Below are 21,494 nucleotides of genomic sequence, written 5' to 3' on the forward strand. Positions count from 1 at the left end.
TCAACGGTAAATGTAAGTTTGTTATATATATAGAGTTGCTAATTTGATGGAAACGGTAACATAATGACGTCGCTAGTGAATCGATTTGGCATGAGCAGGTTTAATCGAGTTTGGAAAAGGCTGGATTTTAGGGATCCGTACCTAAAGGGTAAAACGGGACCCTATTACTAAGACTCGGACAGCGGAGGCTCGTAATAATAAGAAGTATAAGAGAATTAGAACAAATTAAATTATTTTCATAAAATATTTTAATTTGTTTTTATTTCAAGTAGAAACAATACTAATATAAATTATAAATACAATTATTATGTTATTTATAAATACAGGCACCTGCCCGCGATAGCAGAGGACGCTGGTTCGATTCCAGCCTTGGGCACTGGAGGCCTTGGTTACTTTTTAGGGTTCCGTACCCAGAGGGTAACAACGGGACCCTAGTACTAAGACTTCGCTGTCCGTCTGTCTCTCTGTCACCAGGCTGTATCTCATGAACCGTGATAGCTAGACAGTTGAAATTTTCACAGATGATATATTTCTTTTGCCGCTATAACACAAAATACTAAAAACAGAATAAAATAAATATTTAAGTGGGGCTCCCATACAACAAACGTGATTTTTTGCCTTGTTTTGCGTTATTAGTACGGAACCTTTAGTGCGCGAGTCCGACTCGCGCTCGGCCGGTTTTTTAAGGATTAAGGTCTGTGCCCTTTGGATACTTGGGAGTATCGTCAGGAGGGTCAATAATTAAGGATTTGGTAAAAGGTCTCTGCCCTTAGCCCTTAAATGCATATTGTTGCCAAATGTATACAAAGCATTAGACAGCTCACGGATTCAACAGAAAAAAAAACCGGCCAAGTGCGAGTCGGACTCGCGCACGAAGGGTTCCGTACCATTACGGACGAAAACAGCAAAAAAAATCACGTTGTTGTATGGGAGCCCCATTTAAATATTTATATTATTCTGTTTTTAGTATTTGTTTTTATAGCGGCAACAGAAATACATCATTTGTGAAAATTTTAACTGTCTAGCTATCACAGTTCATGAGATACAGCCTGGTGACAGACGGACAGCGGAGTCTTAGTAATAGGGTCCCGTTTTTACCCTTTGGTAACGGAACCCTAAAAATGGGTTCTAAAAATAAAAAAATCATTCATTTAAGGGTTGTCGATACTTACGTGAGAATCGTCAGCAGGGTTAGGAACTTAATACAAAATGTTTATATAGAGAAAATTTAAATTAATTATTTGGTGATTAAAGCATTTTTACGTAAAATATTATTTCATTTCATTTCATTTATTCGTTGCAACCATGGTATTACAAATGTTCTTAAAATAAAAGTGAGTACAATCATGGACCCTACTAGGGCGTAGCAACATTTTATATTTACTTATTTCTAAGGTAGTTTTATAAAATAAATCTATAAACAAATATTATATTGACATTCTTACACAGATTGAATACCACATATATTTGAACATACCTAACTCTATTATATTATGGTTTGAACATTTAAATGCATGTCTAGATATTTCAGAGCGCCTTCGCCGCTCATATACTTACTTATAAATAATAATAAATGAATAAATAAATATTATAGGAGATTCTTACACAGATTGACTAAGTCCCACGGTAAGCCCAAGGAGGCTTGTGTTATGGGTACTCAGACACAACAACAACAGGAACAAATATCTGTGCTCATTACACAAATAAATGCCCTTACCGGGATTCGAACCCAGGACCATCGGCTTCACAGGCAGGGTCACTACCCACTAGGCCAGACCGGTCGTCAAAATAATAACAAATAGGTCGTCGTCGGTCGTCAAAATAATAATAAATAACAAACAGTAATAACAAATAGAATAGGTAATTAAAATCAAATATTTATAGTATTACAATAATTAAAATCATATATTGTCTATGTAAGTAGTTATATTATTATATCACTATAACATTTATCATGCTCCGTTTTTATTAAGTACATTATTATTATTATTTTTTGTCTAATTATTCATAAATTCTTGTATTATATTAGATTTAGATTAGATTTAGATTTATTTATTTTAGGATAAAAATTACACTATAAATTTGCATCAATGTCAAAATTATGCTTATCTTTACATACAATACATTACATAATAAAAAATACAAAATAAATTAAAATAATTTTCTCTCCCAATGACAGTAACTATATCTTTATTCGGGGTTTAACTTATAAACTTTGAATCATAATGTTGTAGGAAAATAATCAAATAAACAATTATACATCACAATAACAAATTAATCTTACTCTAAACTATACTATCCTAGAAACTAACACTAATAATAATAAGTCACACTTCAGCCGTCCCGAAAATCGTCCCGCGACCCCCCGATGCAAAGGTGCCCATGACGCTCGCCGCGTTGCCACGTTGAACCGCGATGGACAATCTTTGCATCAGGAAGGACCCAGAGCGAGGATCCCTCTCCTAATAAGGATCGTCATATAAGAAATGTCGCTTTCCGTTTTCCTCTGTCTTTATGTCATCATTCACTTGCCCTTGTCCCATTCACTTGGGGTCGGCGCAGCATGTCTTTTTCTTCCATACATCTCTGTCACCCGTCATCTCATCATTCACTTGCCCTTGTCCCATTCACTTGGGGTCGGCGCAGCATGTCTTTTTCTTCCATACATCTCTGTCACCCGTCATCTCATCATTCACTTGCCCTTGTCCCATTCACTTGGGGTCGGCGCAGTCTTTTTCTTCCATACATCTCTGTCACCCGTCATCTCATCATTCACTTGCGTTAGTTTCATATCATCTTTCACACAGTCCATCCACCTTTTACTCGGTTTTCCTCTCCTCGTACTTCCCTCCACATTCATTCTTAATACCTTTCTCGTCACATGACTTTCATCCCTCTCTGTCTTTATGTATTATGTGTTTTTGTAAATTTTATTTTGAAGTTGTGCAATAGGAAGGATTTGATCGCACTTAAACTATCGTGAGACATATTTCAAAATATTTATCAGTACGGTTTTTACTCACTATTATTTTTGGTCGCTTTTGGCGACATGTTTCGGATTCTTTGGGAATCCATCCTCAGGCACGAGTGTCCGCGGCGGTTGTACGTCGTGCACAGGATTTGTATTGTATATTGTGTACATATTATTGTTATTGTGTAAAATTTAAGTATCTATAATTCATAAAATGTGAAAAAATAATAAAGAAATGCACAGAACATTATATCAAAGAAATAACAGTAAAAATATAAATGCCGGTCCTGTACTATAGCAAAAATAGATATAACTCCGTAATAGATGGATACAGTCTAAGGAAAAAACGTGCCTCGAAAATCAAGAAAATTTGATTCTCGTTCAGAGGGCGCTACTAGCTTTGGCCGACTGTCGTATAGATGGCGTTGACGGTTTCGTTTGTTATTTAACAATTTTAACGCATATCAGTGAAAGAAAATGGATCAAAATCATAAAAATAATTAATGCAAATAAAAAAAATCATTTAACCATATCTAAATACATTTTATCGTATTTTTAAAAATATTTATTTTTAGTTTTAAAGTGTGTCGACAGATGGCAGTGAATTTACTGGGGTTACAAAATTTACTATTTATTTATTTTTATTTTATTTTTTTATTTATTTAATACAATTCTGGTTAAACGGCATTACAGCAAACACCAATGCGCCGAGAAACTTAACCTAACAGAAAATTTCATTTCCAGAAAAATATAGTACAAAAGTAGGTACAAGATACAAAATACACAGGAAGAAACAGAAATAACACCTCACATAACATAGTATTATACACCGACTGTGGAAGGCCTATCATCGATCGTCTCACAATACTTCAGACATTCACGGTACACAGTCGTCCATCTCCATGCAAACAAATCACAATCAGGTGCTGACGTCAGGAGCGCATTGAGTAATGTCAGTGCTCGAGGGAGCGGCGAATTTCTGCGTGACACAGTGCGCGCCGCCGGCACCGCCAACAGTGGGCAACTATGACAGTACCGCTCTAGTATAAGTTACTCTATGACTATAGTAATTTTCAAACAGGCAGGGTACGGTGACAGGTGTCATCTCAATACAAATTTAGAAAATTTGGCGTTATAAGTTTATAAATTGTATGGAGTTGACACCTGTCACCGTACCCTTGCTGTTTGAAAATACTATAATGTTGTATGAGTATGAGTAGTGGCGCGTTTATGTCTTTTATATGTATGTGCATTGTATAATATATAATTTCTTTATTATAATATATAAACTGAAATAAATGATATATACTAAGAAAAAAACCGGCCAAGTGCGAGTCGGACTCGCGCACCGAGGGTTCCGTACTTTTGAGTATTTGTTGTCATAGCGGCAACAGAAATACATCATCTGTGAAAATTTCAACTGTCTAGCTATCACGGTTCAGCCTGCTGACAGACAGACAGACGGAAAGACGGACGGACAGACGGACAGCGGAGTCTTAGTTTAGGGTCCCGTTTTTACCCTTTGGGTACGGAACCCTAAAAAGTAACCAAGGCCTCCAGTGTCCAAGGCTGGAATCGAACCAGCGTCCTCTGCTATCGCGGGCAGGTGCCTGTATTTATAAATAACATAATAATTGTATTTATAATTTATATTAGTATTGTTTCTACTTGAAATAAAAACAAATTAAAATATTTTATGAAAATAATTTAATTTGTTCTAATTCTCTTATACTTCTTATTACGAGCCTATTGTGTCCCACTGCTGGGCAAAGGCCTCCCCCCTCTTCTTCCACTCCTCCCGGTTTTGAGCTACATCTGGCCAGTCGCTCAAAAAGGAGTCCAAGTTATACTTCTTATAATATAATAATTGTTTGTCATTTTTAGGGTGACGGACAGTGAAGTCTTAGTAATAGGGTCCCGTTTTTACCCTTATGGGTACGATAAAATACTATACTCATCCTTTTCTTTTGGGTGCGTGTACTTGTGTAAGATAAAGATAGTATATATATGATTCTCTCTGTCTGTTTGAAATGAGTCAGTCCTTTGACAAACTATAATTATCTCCAGGGCGTGCAATCTCCAGTAATTCGTAATTAAAACGGTAAATCCTTGGTAAAGCCCCGACGAGACAATTAATCTGTACTTTCCTGTTCCTGTTCAGCCAGTTATACAGGATGTTCCTGCTTGGCCAGTTATACAGGATGCTGCGGCAGGACCTTACTGCTAATGGCAGTAATTATAAACACAATATGCTGTACCGTCAAATGGGGTGAAAATTAATAGGAAAATGAGACAAAACTAGCGTTGAAAAAACCGGGAAAATTGCGGGAAAATTTCAAAACGGCTCGTTTTTATCAAGTTTCTTTCGAAAAAAACAATATATTTTCAATATACTTAATTAGGAATTTAAACAGGTAGGTTAAGGTCGCATGTCTAATGTGTTTGTTTATGGCATTGACACTGTCATCACTCATGAGTGGCATTGTGTGTGAGGTATTAAATTTTTCTGAATAGAACTGGAAAAAAACCGAAAAAAACGAAATTTTGAAAAATTCCCGAAAAAAACAATTGATCTTTTCCGAAATTTTCATCCCTAGACAAAACCTAGTAGGAAATTTGATTACCTATACTGGCAAAACCGTTATATAGTGATTAATTCTCTGTAACGTAAAAATTGCTTGTTTCTATCACAATTTCTTTAAAAAATATTTTCTAAAGTCCAGACGATATCAGCCTGTGAGTTAGAACAAAAATATAAAATATACAAACAAAAAATACAATGAAAAATAAAGCATACAGGAGGGACATGTGTAAGTGGAATTTATATTTAAGGAGTGGAGTGTGTGTGTGTGAGTATGAGTAGGTATGTGTGTGTATGTGGATGTGTGTATACGTTGTTACCAATAAATATTTTCTTTTCTAAGAATGAATAATTTCTTCTGTCTGATCATATGACGACCATTTTGACGACCGATCTGGCCTAGTCAGTGGGTAGTGACCCTGCCTGTGAAGCCGATGGTCCTGGGTTCAAATCCCGGTAAGGGCATTTATTTGTGTGATGAGCACATTTATTCGTTCCTGAGTCATGGGTGTTTTCTATGTATTTAAGTATTTATATATTATATATATATATCGTTGTCTGAGAACCCATATAACAAGCCTCCTTGGGCTTACCGTGGGACTTAGTCAATCTGTGTAAGAACGTCCTATAATATTTATTTATTTATTAAAGAGCGTGTGTTCGTTTGTATGGGCGGGTTAGTGTGATTCTTAACACATTCACTGCTAAGAACACAACAAGTTTGTTTATTTTGTATTGGAAATGGGGCAGTTGGCACTGAAAGTGTTAAGCGCTTGGAAGCTCGGGACGGCCGGGACGGCGAGAAGATACTAAACGAATCTAATAAAACATCCATATAACAAACAACTTAATCACGTATCAGGTCGAAAGGTCAATTTCGCACAACGCAAACATTACCTATGGCCTATAATTGACGGCCATTATAATTGACTTGTAAAATAAATAATAATGGCCGCCAATGTCAAGTTTCTCGCGAGGTGGTTGACCTCCGGAGTGTTGGCAGAAAAATCGTAAGCGACGACGCATGTGACGGAGTTAGGCCGTTTTGGAACGGGGATCGGGGCACTTTCGCTTAGGGTCATGTCTTATAAAATAGTGCAGGGCGATTATCGATACGATGTAATTAATGTTATTATGTTATTGTTATGTTATGATGAAATGACGGGCGAAAGAGAGGTATGGAAGAAAAAGACATGCGCCGACCCCAAATGAATGGGATAAGGGTAAGCGAATGCTGATGATGATGTGATTGTTTTGAGATTTATTGCAATTTTTTTCTAGGTAGATATTTTGTTAATGGTTGTGTTTTTTTCCGTATTTTTACTTGTGTAATTAATGCAATAAAATGTATTTCGTTCGTTATTAATGTCGTTAATCGTTATAAACAACATCGATATTTTTTGGGTTGTTGTAAGAAATGCGATGCTACCTGGTGAAATTTTTGGTTTGATATATAACAGTTACTTTATGAAAAATATTTATCAGTACGGTTTTTACTCACTATTATTTTTAGCCGCGGACACTCGTGCCTGAGGATGGATTCCCAAAGAATCCGAAACATGTCGCCAAAAGCGACTATAAATAATAGTGAGTAAAAACCGTACTGATAAATATTTTGAAATATGTCTCACGATAGTTTAAGTGCGATGAGTTACTTTATGCGTAAACGTACAACTTTTTTCTTACTACCTATGTTCTATTATTGGTTAAATGTTAAAAACATAGGTATAAAATAAACGTATCAATTATGGCATTAACGGTATAGATTTATAATAAAGGTTTTCTTATTTTTTAATACAATTAGAAGAAATAACGACGAAAACGTAATTTTTTATATAAAATAATCTATTGTTTTTAATCTTATTTTATTTTTTCCTTTATTTTATTTGTTAAACTTAAGTTTATATATACTCGTTTATATATATTTAACACTCAATTCTCGATTAACATATTGTTTCCCTAGAAAATAAGATGTATTAGCATCCCGCGTTAACCTAAGTCACTAACAAGTATAATTAATTGCGCTCGCCTGTTTAATATATCGTGGTTGTCAAGAAACTAATGATAACTCAAGTTGTAGAAAGTCAAGATGAATTATCGACAGTCGACAATGACGCTGTCTCTTCCCTAGACGATAATTACGGTATACCTTAGGGAATTTATTTGTTAGAAAGTTTATTGTTGTACAAAATAGGTGTTAATATAGCCAATATAAAAGTGAAACTGATAAATGGGTGGTGTCGTTCTCGTATACTTACTAAATAAATATTGTCTTTTTTTATGTATATATTTATTTATTAATTAAAAGACAAGAAAATGAATTCTAAACTTACAATAAAAACTAAAAATAATACCTAAAAATATTGTCTTGTGATTTTAGTGTCTAAAAGAGTAGTGTCGAGAATCAAATATATTGTAAACACAATAATAGGTGACCACCGTGATCAAAAATATACTTCGATCTATTAAGAAAATAAAACAAGCTGGACTTATTCACTTCTGGTATTTTAAACTGAAATAAATATCATATACGAAGGAAAAAATGACCAAAGCCTCCAGTGTCCAGAGCGTGTGTGTGGATTCTGGTATTTTGTTGTTAGTTTACAATTTTACTGAGTGCGGATGGATTAATTTTAATTTAATTGTAAATGTAAACAATTAGCGGCCGGGGTTTGACGGCCTCCTAGTAATAGTAGTAGTACTTTATTGTACAAAAAAAATTGTTAACGTGAAATTCATGTAAATTTACGTACAAAGGCGAGCTTATCCCTATAAGGGATCTCTTCCAGCCAGCAGCAGCAGCATAGCAGCAGGATAGTCTAGTTGGTAGTGACCCTGCCTACGAATCTGCATGGGTTCGAATCCCGCTAAGGGCATTAATTTGTGTGTTTATCACGAATTTGTTCTTGAGTTATAATATATGTAAGTATAATATATTTATCTACCTATATACACGGTGTTACTTGAGCCACAGAAAACCTGAGACACCCCAACAGATTTTTTTTTGTTTTTAAACTCATCTTGAGTATTTATTCTTTAATCCGATAAATTTAAAAGAAATCGTTTAGTTTTCTCAACAATTCTATTCAACTGGTAATTCTACACAAGATGCTTCGTCGTTTTAGTGACGCCAAACAATTGTTAGGTTTTTAGTGGGTCATGTAACACCGTGTATAAGTATGTATATCGTCTTCAAGTGCACATAGTACAAGCTTTGCTTAGCTAGGGGCTAGGTCGGTCTGTGTAAGATTGTCCCATTTGTCCCCAAATATTTATTTATTTTATTTTTTATTTATTGTAAACCATACTACCCAGCATTAAATGTGTAGTGATTTCCCCTCGATACATTATTATACAGAATGTAAACATTTTGTTTTAATTAACAAGTAAGTAGTCAAGTAACAGGTGTTCCGACTAAAAAACATCGACAAAATTACTATCGACACTGTGCCACATCCCTAGTGTTATCGAGACCGTATTGGTCACGGCGGCACAATAGAAAGTTTATTTGTACACCGGCGGAAAAATACTATATTTTAAAACATCGACAAATTACTATCGACACTGTGGTACATCCCTAGTATTATCGACACCGTATTGGTCACGGCGGCACAATAGAAAGTTTATTTGTACAGCGTCGGCAGAAAAAGACGATTTTTGTATGAGTAAGTGATGAGACAGAGTTTTTTAGAAAAAAATGTCTCATCCGGATTTTGCTACGGTTTTTATGTTAAATTTGTGATGTTTTGCTTTCTCAATATTGTTTTTCTTCACCCATCACGGAACAATAGTGTTCCGGACATTTTGGAGGCGTGCGCGGAGCCGAAGACAACACGTAGAGGCCCTTTTGACACTTCTGCAAGTACACTGAGTGCTTTCAACGCTAGCAGTGTTACTAATATCAACAGTTGCCGACCGTTTATACACATACAAAGATTCACTGCCAATTAAATTACTACCTAATCATTTTGTACCCATTTGGACTAAAATGACAAATCGGTAGGTCAAATTGGGGAATTGAACTCTCATTTTAAATTAGATACATTACATCTGATAAATAAAACTAGTCGAAACTAATCAAAGGGTTCAACGGCAAAACTGCTAAGGAGCTTCTAAGGCTCAAAAGATATAAAACCTGCGCAGTGACTAGAATATTGACTGGACACTGTAAGTTGAACAAACACATGTTCCGAATTGGGAAGAAACAGGATGCGACATGCAGGTTCTGCCAGGAGTCAGAGGAGACTGCAATGCACATTCTCTGTTCCTGTGGACCACTAATGTCAAAAAGAAGTATCCACTTAGGGCGGCACATACTGCAACCCTATGAGGTACAGAACATTACGGCCCAAAGAATCTGGAATTTTCTGGACTCAACGTGCATTAGTTACGAACTTTAAAGGGCCGTCACAATAGATCACTGCTTGGTCGACGTGACACTCACAGGCCCACAACACCCCAACAATAATAATAATAGTCGAAACTAAATTAACCCTTAATTAATTATTATATATCCTATAAATTATGCGCTGGTGCTGGCGCTGGAGCGCTGGTGGCCTAGAGGTAAGAGCGTGCGACTCAATCCGAAGGTCGTTGGTTCAAACCCAGGATCGTACCAATGAGTTTTTCGGAACTTATGTACGAAAGTGAAGGAAAACATCGTGAGGAAACCGGAGTAATCCCGATAAGGACTAGTTTGCCCTCTGGGTTGAAAGGTCAGATGGCAGTCGCTTTCGTAAAAACTAGTGCCTACGCCAATGCTTAGGATTAGTTGCTAAGCGGACCCCAGGCTCTCATGAGCCGTGGAAAAAATGGTGGGATAACGCGAGGAAGAAGAGGGTTCATCAATTAATTACATCACACGTTTAGGGGGGTGGGGGTCAAGAAAATGTGACATGTTGGGACAAGCGGGAGGGGGGAGTCACAAACTTTGTGACGTCACTATAACTTATTTAAATTATTTTATTCGCTGTACAGTTAAATAACAAGTTTTTGGAACGATAATCGTTTTTAATCGTTTAATTTTCTTTCCTAATCAGTTTTGGATCAATATGAAATTACTAATATTTATTTTGCCAAAAATATTTTGATAAAATATTAATAACAAATAATTCGATTTGCCGATTTCAAAAAATGTCATGTCACACCAGGGGGAGGGGACAACTCCAAATAATAACGGGGGTGTTTACTGGCCATTATGGCGTCAAGGGAATCCTGGCCAAGATGGGGCACGCTAACAACACCGATTGTCGTATGTGTGGCGAAGAGGAAGAGACAATAGAACACCTTATGTGTGAATGTCACGCCCTCGCCAGACAGAGAATGAAGGACTTTGGAACAGGCTATCTGGAACCAAAGGAATTCAAAACGCTACCCATGAGATCCATCATCCGGCATCGGCGGGTGGGGAAAGCTCTTGAGTAGCGGACGGATCTTTCCTAGGGGGTAACCGCACAAAAGATCCCTATGGGTCGAAGTGTATCCGCAAGGACCCCCGAAACTATAAGATAAGATAAGGGGGGAGGGGTTTGCCAAATGTGACCAAGTGTGACAAGGGGGGAGGGGTCAAAAAATCTTAAAATTCGTGTGACGTAATTAATGGATGAATCCAGAGATTCTATAAATTATGATGTCGTTGTCGACTGTACAAGGCACGTGAAAGTGAAGTAATGTTGCTGTCGCTACTGACGGTACGTTGTGTAGCTATTATTGCTTTGTTGACCTTACGTTGCATTGTACACAGCTTGGGAATATCATAAAGAAGGGTGTGCTCCTTTTGTAACTTTATGTACAACTTTAAAGTTTTATCTTTTTTTTATGAAGCATAAAAACGTCTGCGAGCGTTACTCCTAATTATTAAATAAAAGGAAAAATTCAAAAATTTACACCTCCGGCAGGACACAAACCTGCGACTATTGGAACACCGCAGCAGAAGATAGATGCCATTGGACCGGTGTTCCAATGGTCGCAGGTTCGAGTCCTGCCGGAGGTGTAAATTTTTCCTTCAATTTAAAAGTTTTAAGTTTTATTTAATAAAAAATAGTATATTTGTTATATTAAAAAAAACCGGACAAGTGCGAGTCGGACTCGCCCACCGAGGGTTCCGTACTTTTAAATATTTGTTGTTATAGCGGCAACAGAAATACATCATCTTCACGGTTCATGAGATACAGCCTGGTGACAGACAGACGGATAGACGGACGGACAGAGGAGTCTTAATTAATAAATATTTTCTCTTAAATTAAACTATTGGTCTCCCATTGTTATTTGTACTTACAAATAACTGACATATTGAAATTGTATTTAATTATATCTACCGTGTATTTAAGTTTAATCTTAAATCATGCAGAAATATGACGTGTAAAAAATTGTATTCTTTTACTAATAAAAATCTGAATCTGAATCTGAAAGACATATCGGGGCATTTTTTTCTGTAGTGATGCATTGGACTTTTTTTTCCAAAATAGGTAAAATCAATATTTTCCTACTCGGAATCACGAGCTCCTTCGTTCCTACTAGAAGATAAAAAAACGTTCCAAGTTTTATTTTTCCAATCCGTTACCATTTTTCAAACACTGTGCACGGCCGACTACGGCGGTAACAAAATGGAAATTACGTAATTTCCTGTTTCTTTCCTAGTAGCATGGAATCAGCTCACGATTCTGGGCACAAATAACATTTACAATGCATGTGCTCGAAAAGTGCGTTTCCTACGGAGCCATATCATGCGGAAAGTACTACTTTTCCGCACTAGTGCTTTTTGTTTTCAATTTTTTTTACAGTACATATGGTGCTACTTTCTCGCACTAGTGCTTTTTGTTTTAATTTTTTTAATAATTAAACTTATTTGCCATTATATGTTTTTTTTTATTTACTCGCACAATGCATAGTAAAACATTGTATGATACACGTGCATAAAGATGATTTCCGACTCGTATTTCTTTATACACTCGCTCGCTTTGCTCGCTCGTGAATAAAATTCCACTCGTCGGAAGTCATACACTTTCCGCACTTGTTGCATAAATAGCTATAAATTTACATATCCTAAAAAGGGTCCATTGCATCACTACAGAAAAAATGCCCATCGACATCTGATATGCGAAAATGGATATAAACGGAGCCGAGTGGAACAAACCTTCGTGTCGTGATTGTCGAAAGTGGCAGAAACATGTGCATTGGCAGCATTGGCAGGTGGAAAGTCATTATTTACTGCGCAAAACTGCCAATTGTATAGAAACGTATGTCAGACAACATGACGTGTGTATTGTGCTTTATCACTTTACCGGCTTATTTGTGTTAAAAGTCTTTATTTTGAGAGACATCATATATACTCGTAGTTGACAAGCGGACCCCAGGCTCTCAAGAGCCGTGGCAAAAATGGTGGGATAACGCGAGGAAGAAGAGGGTTCATCAATTAATTACATCACAGGTTTAGGGGGGAGGGTCAAGAAAATGTGACATGTGACAAGGGGGAGGGGGGGAGTCACAAACTTTGTGACGTCACTATAACTTATTTAAATTATTTTATTTGCTGTAAACTGCCAATTGTATACGAACGTATGTCAGAGACAACATGACGGTCATGACGTGTGTATTGTGCTTTATTATCACTTTACCGGTTTATGTAAAAAAAAATTTTTTTTTAGAGACATCATATGAACATAGCCGCCTCCATACAATTGAAATAACGCACTTGTTTTAATGCCACATTCTGAAATACTGTGTCATTTCAGACATAGGTAAACCTATGTTTTATAAACATAGAAGTTTTTGTGGCAAATACGAGTGTTTGAGAAAATGTAATCATTCGCTTGCCCTTGTCCCATTCACTTGGGGTCGGCGCAGTCTTTTTCTTCCATACCTCTCTGTCACCCGTCATCTCATCATTCACTTGCGTTAGTTTCATATCATCTCTCACACAGTCCATCCACCTTTTCCTCGGTTTTCCTCTCCTCGTACCTCCCTCCACATTCATTCTTAATGTAACATCGATAAATCTGTTATCGATAAGTAATCCATCCATACTATCCATACTTCCATACTAATATTATAAATGCGAAACTCTGTCTGTCTGTCTGTCTGTCTGTGTGTTCCTGTGTTCCCTCGTCACGCTTAAACCGCTGAATCGATTGATGAAATTTGGCATAGAGGTAGGTTGAGTCCCTGAGAAGGACATAGGATAGTTTTTTATCCCGAAAATCATCCCTTAAGAAAGTAAAAAGCGGGGTGGAATTGAGATAATTAATGAAGTGCCTGCTAATTTGTGTGCATAATATGCTCAAATTTAGATTGCTATGAGAATTTTTCCAAGCGCTATACTTACTTTAGCTGCTGTTACTAAGTCCACGCAGACGAAGTCGCGGGCAAAAGCTAGTAGATTAATATTTAAAAGATGTAACTTCTACTTGCTGTAGGTAAGTAACCGAGAAATTTCAAGAATGGAAATCAATTAGAAAGAGGTACATAATTTCTTTATATATTTAGTACTTAAAAATTAAAACGTAAACATGTAGTATACCGTGCCAAAAGAATAGAAAACTACCAATATGTTTATCAAAAGAGAAGAAGATATCAAAACGTGTTGTGTATCGCGATAACTAGCTTCTTATAACATGTAATGAATATCTATAACGTTAAGGTGCCATGTCGATATTTCATTTTGTCAATCACTTTATTTTGCCACAAAAACTTCTGTCTGTTTTTATAAACACAACATTTATATGTCGATGTAGTTTTGTGCCATTCTGTGTATAAAATGTCTGATTTCTATAGGTTCAGACTTTACTTATCTACTGGCATTACCTATTACATTTGCATATTATCACGACAAAGTGTCTGAAGATGCTGGCTCTGGAACACATCTTAAGCTTAAGACAGATGAGTTTAAACGTGGCACAGCTACATATAATGAATGATGTCCGTCCGTGTCCATCCGTCCTACTACCGCATCCTGATTCGCGATTTAATTTGACATTTATACATTCACAACTTTGGGATGATACGAATGAAGATGATAACTTTTTTTTTTTTTTTTTTTTTTTTTTTTTTTTTTTTTTTTTTTTTTTCATTTGCAATCGGCCGTTCTAGCCATAATCAGATGTTCTGTCTTTTTAAGGGTTTTGAGAGGTCTTCCATTAAATACACTCTCTTGACTTTTATAAAATATAATTTGACGAATGAAGATGATAACGTTAAAAGCAACTTTGATTGTATGGGAGCGGGTTTTTCGCGGTGGGTTCTTGTGGCTTGAGATGATAAATCATATATTTATCTCCATTTAAGCTTGACTGTAACTAATGGTTTCCGTCCGTCCGTCCGTCCGTCCTACTAGTACTACATCCTGGTGCGAACACTGTGTTCTGATGCATTTAGAATACTAAGTGGGGGAGAAACTGCGCTTCGCGATTTCACATATAAATATAATGTTTACGTTAAAAAGAGACAGCAAATTGAATGTTTTCACACTTTTCTACTAAGAAAATAGAAGTATATTTGTTAATAGTTATTTGTGGTGCTAAATATTCTTAAAAGTGGTTATATATACCTTGTTTTGCAGAAAGTTGTTTCATAGAATCATAGAGTAACTTATACTAGAGCGGTACTGTCATAGTAAATTTTGTAACCCCAGTAAATTCACTGCCATCTGTCGACACACTTTGAAACTAAACATGAAGATTTATAAAAATACGATAGAATGTATTTAAATATAGATAAATGATTTTTTTTATTTGCATTAATCATTTTTATGATTTTGACCCATGTTCTTTCACTGATATGCGTTAAAATTGTTAAATAACAAACGAAACCGTCAACGCCATCTATACGATTGTAGGCCAAAACTAGTAGCGCCCTCTGATCGAGAATCAAATTTTCTTGATTTTCGAGGCACGTTTTTTCCTTAGACTGTATCCATCTATTACGGAGTTATATCTATCTTTGATAGAATGTAACATTTTTTCACAGAGGGTCACAGTTCTAACCTAACCTACTTTTCTGTTAGACCTAATGGGTTCTACACAATGACCTTTTAGCTGTATCTGAAAAGTTAACGGTTTTTGAAAAAAAAAAAGTTTCTATGAAATGAAAATTCTGCGAAACATTACATTCTATGAAACAATTTTCTGTGAAAGAAGCGGACACACTTAAAAGTATTGCACCCGCATTGGACCCGGGTATGTCCTTAAACTACGTCCAAAAGAGAGATATGGGCACTGTGAATGACATCTCGTTTTGTGTGGTAGGGCACAGGACAGCGGATGTCATTCCAGATCTAGAGCAGAGCCCAACTGGGGAGGTACCTCCACCTTACAGAAAACCGCAGCCAAATAACACTAGACCCTACTAATAGTGTTGTGTTCCTGCTGGTGAGTAAGGTTGCCAGAGCTCGAGGGAGAGGAGTGTTAGGGTCGGCAACGCGCATGTAACTCCTCTGGAGTTGCAGGCGTACATAGGCTACGGAGACTGCTTAACATCAGGCGGGCCATATGCTTGTTTGCCACCGACGTAGTATAAAAAAAAGTATTTAAATGTTAAGAGGAAAGGGGACGGCGGCTTCTCCATACAAACGTAGTCCCCATCTTCCTCTCTGGATATTGACATTATGAAACTGTTTTTATATAATTTGATGTATATTAACCATAGCTATGCCCCTACGTTGGTTTTTTTTTCGATTTGTTAATTATTGTAAAAATTAGGAGCGAAAAACTGATTTTATATGAAATTTTAAATGCGTTAACCGCGAAAACTGATGTTTTCCTTTAGTATGTGAAACCAGCTTAATACAAAAACAATAGAATTATTGAAATTGTGAAATTTGTTAATAATTAATTGGATAACAGCATTAATGCTCTGGAAAGTGTGTAATAGCGTAAACGCCCGAATTACGCACGCTGACGCAACTGTCATTTGCTGAATCGGTCAAGTGTGAGCCGGCTTAACTAAACAAACAGGGTTCGAAGTTTAAACACTTAGGATAACCTGCGATCTACAAGATCTTAGCTTCGAAGAACATAAAGCCTGACCAGGAATATATGATCACGCGCCATGTTGCGGAATTTCACTGGAACAAAAAACAGTAATTAGGCGGCGCCACCATACACCGAAATACTACCAAAAATAACCTACGTAATTTGGTCGAGTTATTTGTTGCCTTATATGGTTCATGTTATACTCATGTCCCAGAGCCTAACTAGCGCCACCGGAGAGATTAGGAACTTATTTAAAGCTGAAAGCGGTCACTTTTGCAACAATTCTGCCATAAGAGATTGGCATCCTTTCTATACCATCCATACTTACTATGCTAAAAAACTGACGTACTCACAAACTGGCGTTCTCAAAAAGTGACGTATTCAGAATGTGCGGATTTATATAGTCTCCATGGTGCGGATTTTGATGCTTTTTTTTAATAGAGTGATTCAAGAGGAAGGTTTATATGTATAATACATCAGCACTGCACCCGTGCGAAGCCGGTGCGGGCTAGTTACAATAATATATGTATTGCGATGTGCAATATTTGCCTTGGACATTGAACCCTAATTGACCGCAGACAAAAACACCATAACGAAGCAATTCGACCCCAGGGAAAGTGTGCTTTCTCCTTCATTCCGAGTAAAAGTGATATCTGCCGTCTCGCTTACCAAACCTCTTAAATTAACAAACAAGTTTATTGTAACATTTACTTTATTTTACAGGAAATAAAGTCCAGATTACAAAAGGCTTTACAATCGAATAATAGGTTAATATTTTGTGGTTATGTTATTCAAGTTTATTAAATAAATGTTGTGTTAATGTATCTGGTTATTGCAAAATGGTTCTTATGTGGTTCATTATTCATCATTAAGTTTTGTTGTAATCATGTACCTGTATGGTTAAAAAATAAGTGCATTCCCGTTGCTAGGGAGGTTTTTGTATTATACTGAGCAACTTTTACTATGGGTACCCCGTGGGAAATCGGTTTTTGACAAGTTTTCAAAGATAACATCATGGAGACGATATAAAGGAGCCAAATCTCTATGTATGAAAAGTGTCCATCAAAAAACAGTAATTAGGCGGCGCCACCATTCACCGAAATACTACCAAAAACAACCTACGTAATTTGGTCGGGTTATTTGTTGCCTTATATGGTTCATGTTATACTAATGTCCCAAAGCCTAACTGGCGCCACCGGAGAGATTAGGAACTATTATTTACAGCTGAAAGCTGGTTACTTTTGCAATAGTTCTGCCATAAGAGATTGTCGTCCTTTCTATACCGTCCATAGATAACATATACACATATTGACATTACATATGATATGACATTGATGCATTAAGGCGTATGGATGGTATAGAAAGGATCGCAATCTCTTATGGCAGAATTGTTGTAAAAGTGACCGCGTTAAGCTTTAAATAATAGTTCCTAATCTCTCCGGTGGCGCTAGTTAGGCTCTGGGACATGAGTATAACATGAACCATATAAGGCAACAAATAACCCGACCAAATTACGTAGGTTGTTTTTGGTAGTATTTCGGTGTATGGTGGCGCCGCCTAATTACTGTTTTTTGATGGACACTTTTCATACATAGAGATTTGGCTCCTTTATACAGTCTCCATGCTGGTCACTTTTGCAATAGTTCTGCCATAAGAGATTGTCGTCCTTTCTATACCGTCCATAGATAACATATACACATATTGACATTACATATGATATGACATTGATGCATTAAGGCGGTTTGTTTTGTTTACAGAGGACCTACCGGGAAACGCAAATCCGAAATTTCGCTATCTACCTCTTTATCGCTCGAATATGCAAGAGACAGGGATGTTAGATAACGAAATTTCGATTTTCTTCTTTTGCGATAGATCTCAGATTGATGGCGCTGTGAAATGGCGCCCCCTACGCAGTTACGCGTAATTTTTCGCGCGATTTTGCACACAGTACATTTGTTTCTACCACGCTAAAGAAAATAATGATTATTATTTACAACGACGGGACTTAATCGCGTAAAATAAGTTTCAAGTTAATAAACAAGACCAAGTGCGGGTAGTTCGAAAAACTCGCGCGCCTAGAAGATGTTGATGTCAACTTTAGCCAGTCTTCTCCGAGGCCACGGGGACAACGCCGTCCTCGAAACGTCGGAGGTGGGTTTAATATTTATTTTACGCGATTAAGTCCCGTCGTTGTAAATAATAATGAGTAAAAATCGTGAAAGTTTAAATCAGTGAAAATAATGATGATTATTTTTATCACTGAGTATGTCAACATTGATCACACGACAAACAAAGAAGCTAAATAACTTCTCGATAATCTCAATTGACAATAAAGTACATAATTTACCAACTTTCCAATGTACCGAAGCCAGTCTTTGTGTAGTTTTGACCACATTCAAATGTCAAATATGGCTTACGATAGCTGATCGCCGTGGCGGATACGGGTCAAAGTGTCAAACTATGTGAACTCTGGCGCAGAGCAGTTATAAACAGAGGAGTTGCAATTTCTAGGTACTGTTACGGAGTCCATCTATTACGGAGTTATATCTATCTTTGCTCATAGGTTTAGAGCATTATTATAGTGAAAAGTACAAATTATTAATTAACAATAAATATAATACAAGGAGTGTAAGAGAAAAAAAAGCTAGTGCAGCCGAAAGTTAAAAACTATTATGGCAAAAGAAGCTCAAAGTACCTGGTACCAAAAATATTAAATAAAATTAGCTTACTAAGACAAAGTCCTAAATTAAGCAAATCCATGTTAAAAACTAGATTAAAAGAACATCTTCTCAATTTATCACGATTATAAGTTGGAACTAATTAGATAGGTAGTGAAAAATAATGTAAACAAACAAATTTGTTAATTATTAATATTTCAGTGAAAATCACCCGCGTAAATTTTTTAGGTTATATGTCAAATGCTAACGCATACTGACATATTTACTGACATATTTGTTTACATTATTTGCCTTTTTTTGTAGGGTTCCGTACCCAAAGGGTAAAAACGGGACCCTATTACTAAGACTCCGCTGTCCGTCTGTCTGTCTGTCACCAGGCTGTATCTCATGAACCGTGATAGCTAGACAGTTGAAATTTTCACAGATGATGTATTTCTGTTGCCGCTATAACAATAAATACTAAAAAGTACGGAACCCTCGGTGGGCGAATCCGACTCGCACTTGGCCGGTTTTTATTTTATACTTCGGCGGTGGCAAACAAGCATACGGCCCGCATGATGTTAAGCAGTCTCCGTAGCCTATGTACGCCTGTAACTCCGGAGGAGTTACATGCGCGTTGCCGACCCTAACACTCCGCACCCTCGTTGAGCTCTGGCAACCTTACTCACCGGCAGGAACACAACACTGTGAGTAGGGTCTAGTGTTATTTGGCCGCGGTTTTCTGTAAGGTGGAGGTACTTCCCCAGTTGGGCTCTGCTCTAGATCTGGAATGACATCCGCTGTGCTGTGCCCTACACTGCCCTAACACACAAAGCGAGATGACATTATGATGATGATGATGATAAGATGTACGTATAAAATTAACAAATTAATATTAGTGGGACCACCTAGAACTACAAGGCACGTAGCCAACGTGCTAATTGTTAACGCTCCGTATAGCGTAAGTCATCTCTCTCTATCACTCTTTCACACTAGTGCGACAGTAACAGTTGCGTTTTGTTCGCTACGAAGCGTTAACGACTGCACGTTGGCTACGCATCTAAATGTGCATGTGCAAGTTACATAAAGTTTTCAGAAATTTCAGGTATTCTTCATAGCAAATTAAGGAAACTTTCGGTTTGGATATGGGACATTTAGATCCTCATACAAAAATATGAAAAGTTTCCAAAATATTTAATGTGGAAATTTTATAATTTTGAAAAGTTTCCGACGGCGCATCAGTACCTATCTAGATATAATCATTTCTTTATCCCTATATAGTTGGTCAATCCAAATTGGCAGTAAATAAGAAGAAAAAAAAAACTATACTCATCCTTTTCTTCTGGGCGCTAGTCTAGTACTACAAATATAGTATGATTCTCTCTGTCTAGTTTAAAAAGTCCTTTGATAAACTATACTTATTATATTAGTCCAGGTTTGGTCCAGGTTTTGTGCTACTTCTGGCCAGCCAAATTTTTTTTTATTAATAAAAAGTCTAATTAAAAACTATTAACGTATGAGCATTCCTGAGAAGGTTTGTCCAATGCATAGACATTTATTTTATTTTTTATTTATTTTATTATTATTTTAAAATAGTTGTACAGCATAACAGTATATACAAGTAGTTTTAGACGCGCCACCGAGGGACCGGGGGTAAGACAAAGAATATTCATATAAAATTTGGGCAGTATAGGATTTTTTCTCTTTCACTCTTAAAAATTTCGGTATTTCGCCATCGCCTCCTACCTATGATGCCACCCGGTCGGTGATAAGGACAAAGCAGGGCACTATTTTCTCTTTCCTCTTATGAAAATGAAAATGAAAATGAAAAATGATTTATTGGGTACACAACAGGTTTTAACTAGGATCGAAACAAGAACCTTCTTTTAAGTAAAAAGATACTTGTGCCAGAAGGCTCCGCTCTTCCATTAAGTACAAGGTTTACCAAAATTATCTTAAATTCTTATATACATATTATATACATAAAGTTGTTACATATAGGAATCGCAATAAGACTATCTTTCTCTATCAAAGAGTGTCAGGCCCTTGGTCCAATGGCTAAGGACTATGCTGCCTAGGCTAACTTTTGTATACAGGGTTTACAATACAAAAGTTAGCATGAACCGCCGAAGCTGTTCTACTCTGCGCCCACTTTTCCTCTAACTATACTCTCTAAGTGCTTCCCAGAGAGAAATTACCCAGCTTATTGTGTTTCCAGGTCACATTACCATAATACGGCGTTAATTTATTAATTATTAGTTTATTTAATAGTTAACTTGTACGGACGGAGGGAAATGATAGATAGAGTGAAGAATAGA

The sequence above is a fragment of the Cydia strobilella genome, chromosome 25 (assembly GCF_947568885.1).
Source record: "Cydia strobilella chromosome 25, ilCydStro3.1, whole genome shotgun sequence".
NCBI lineage: Eukaryota > Metazoa > Arthropoda > Insecta > Lepidoptera > Tortricidae > Cydia > Cydia strobilella.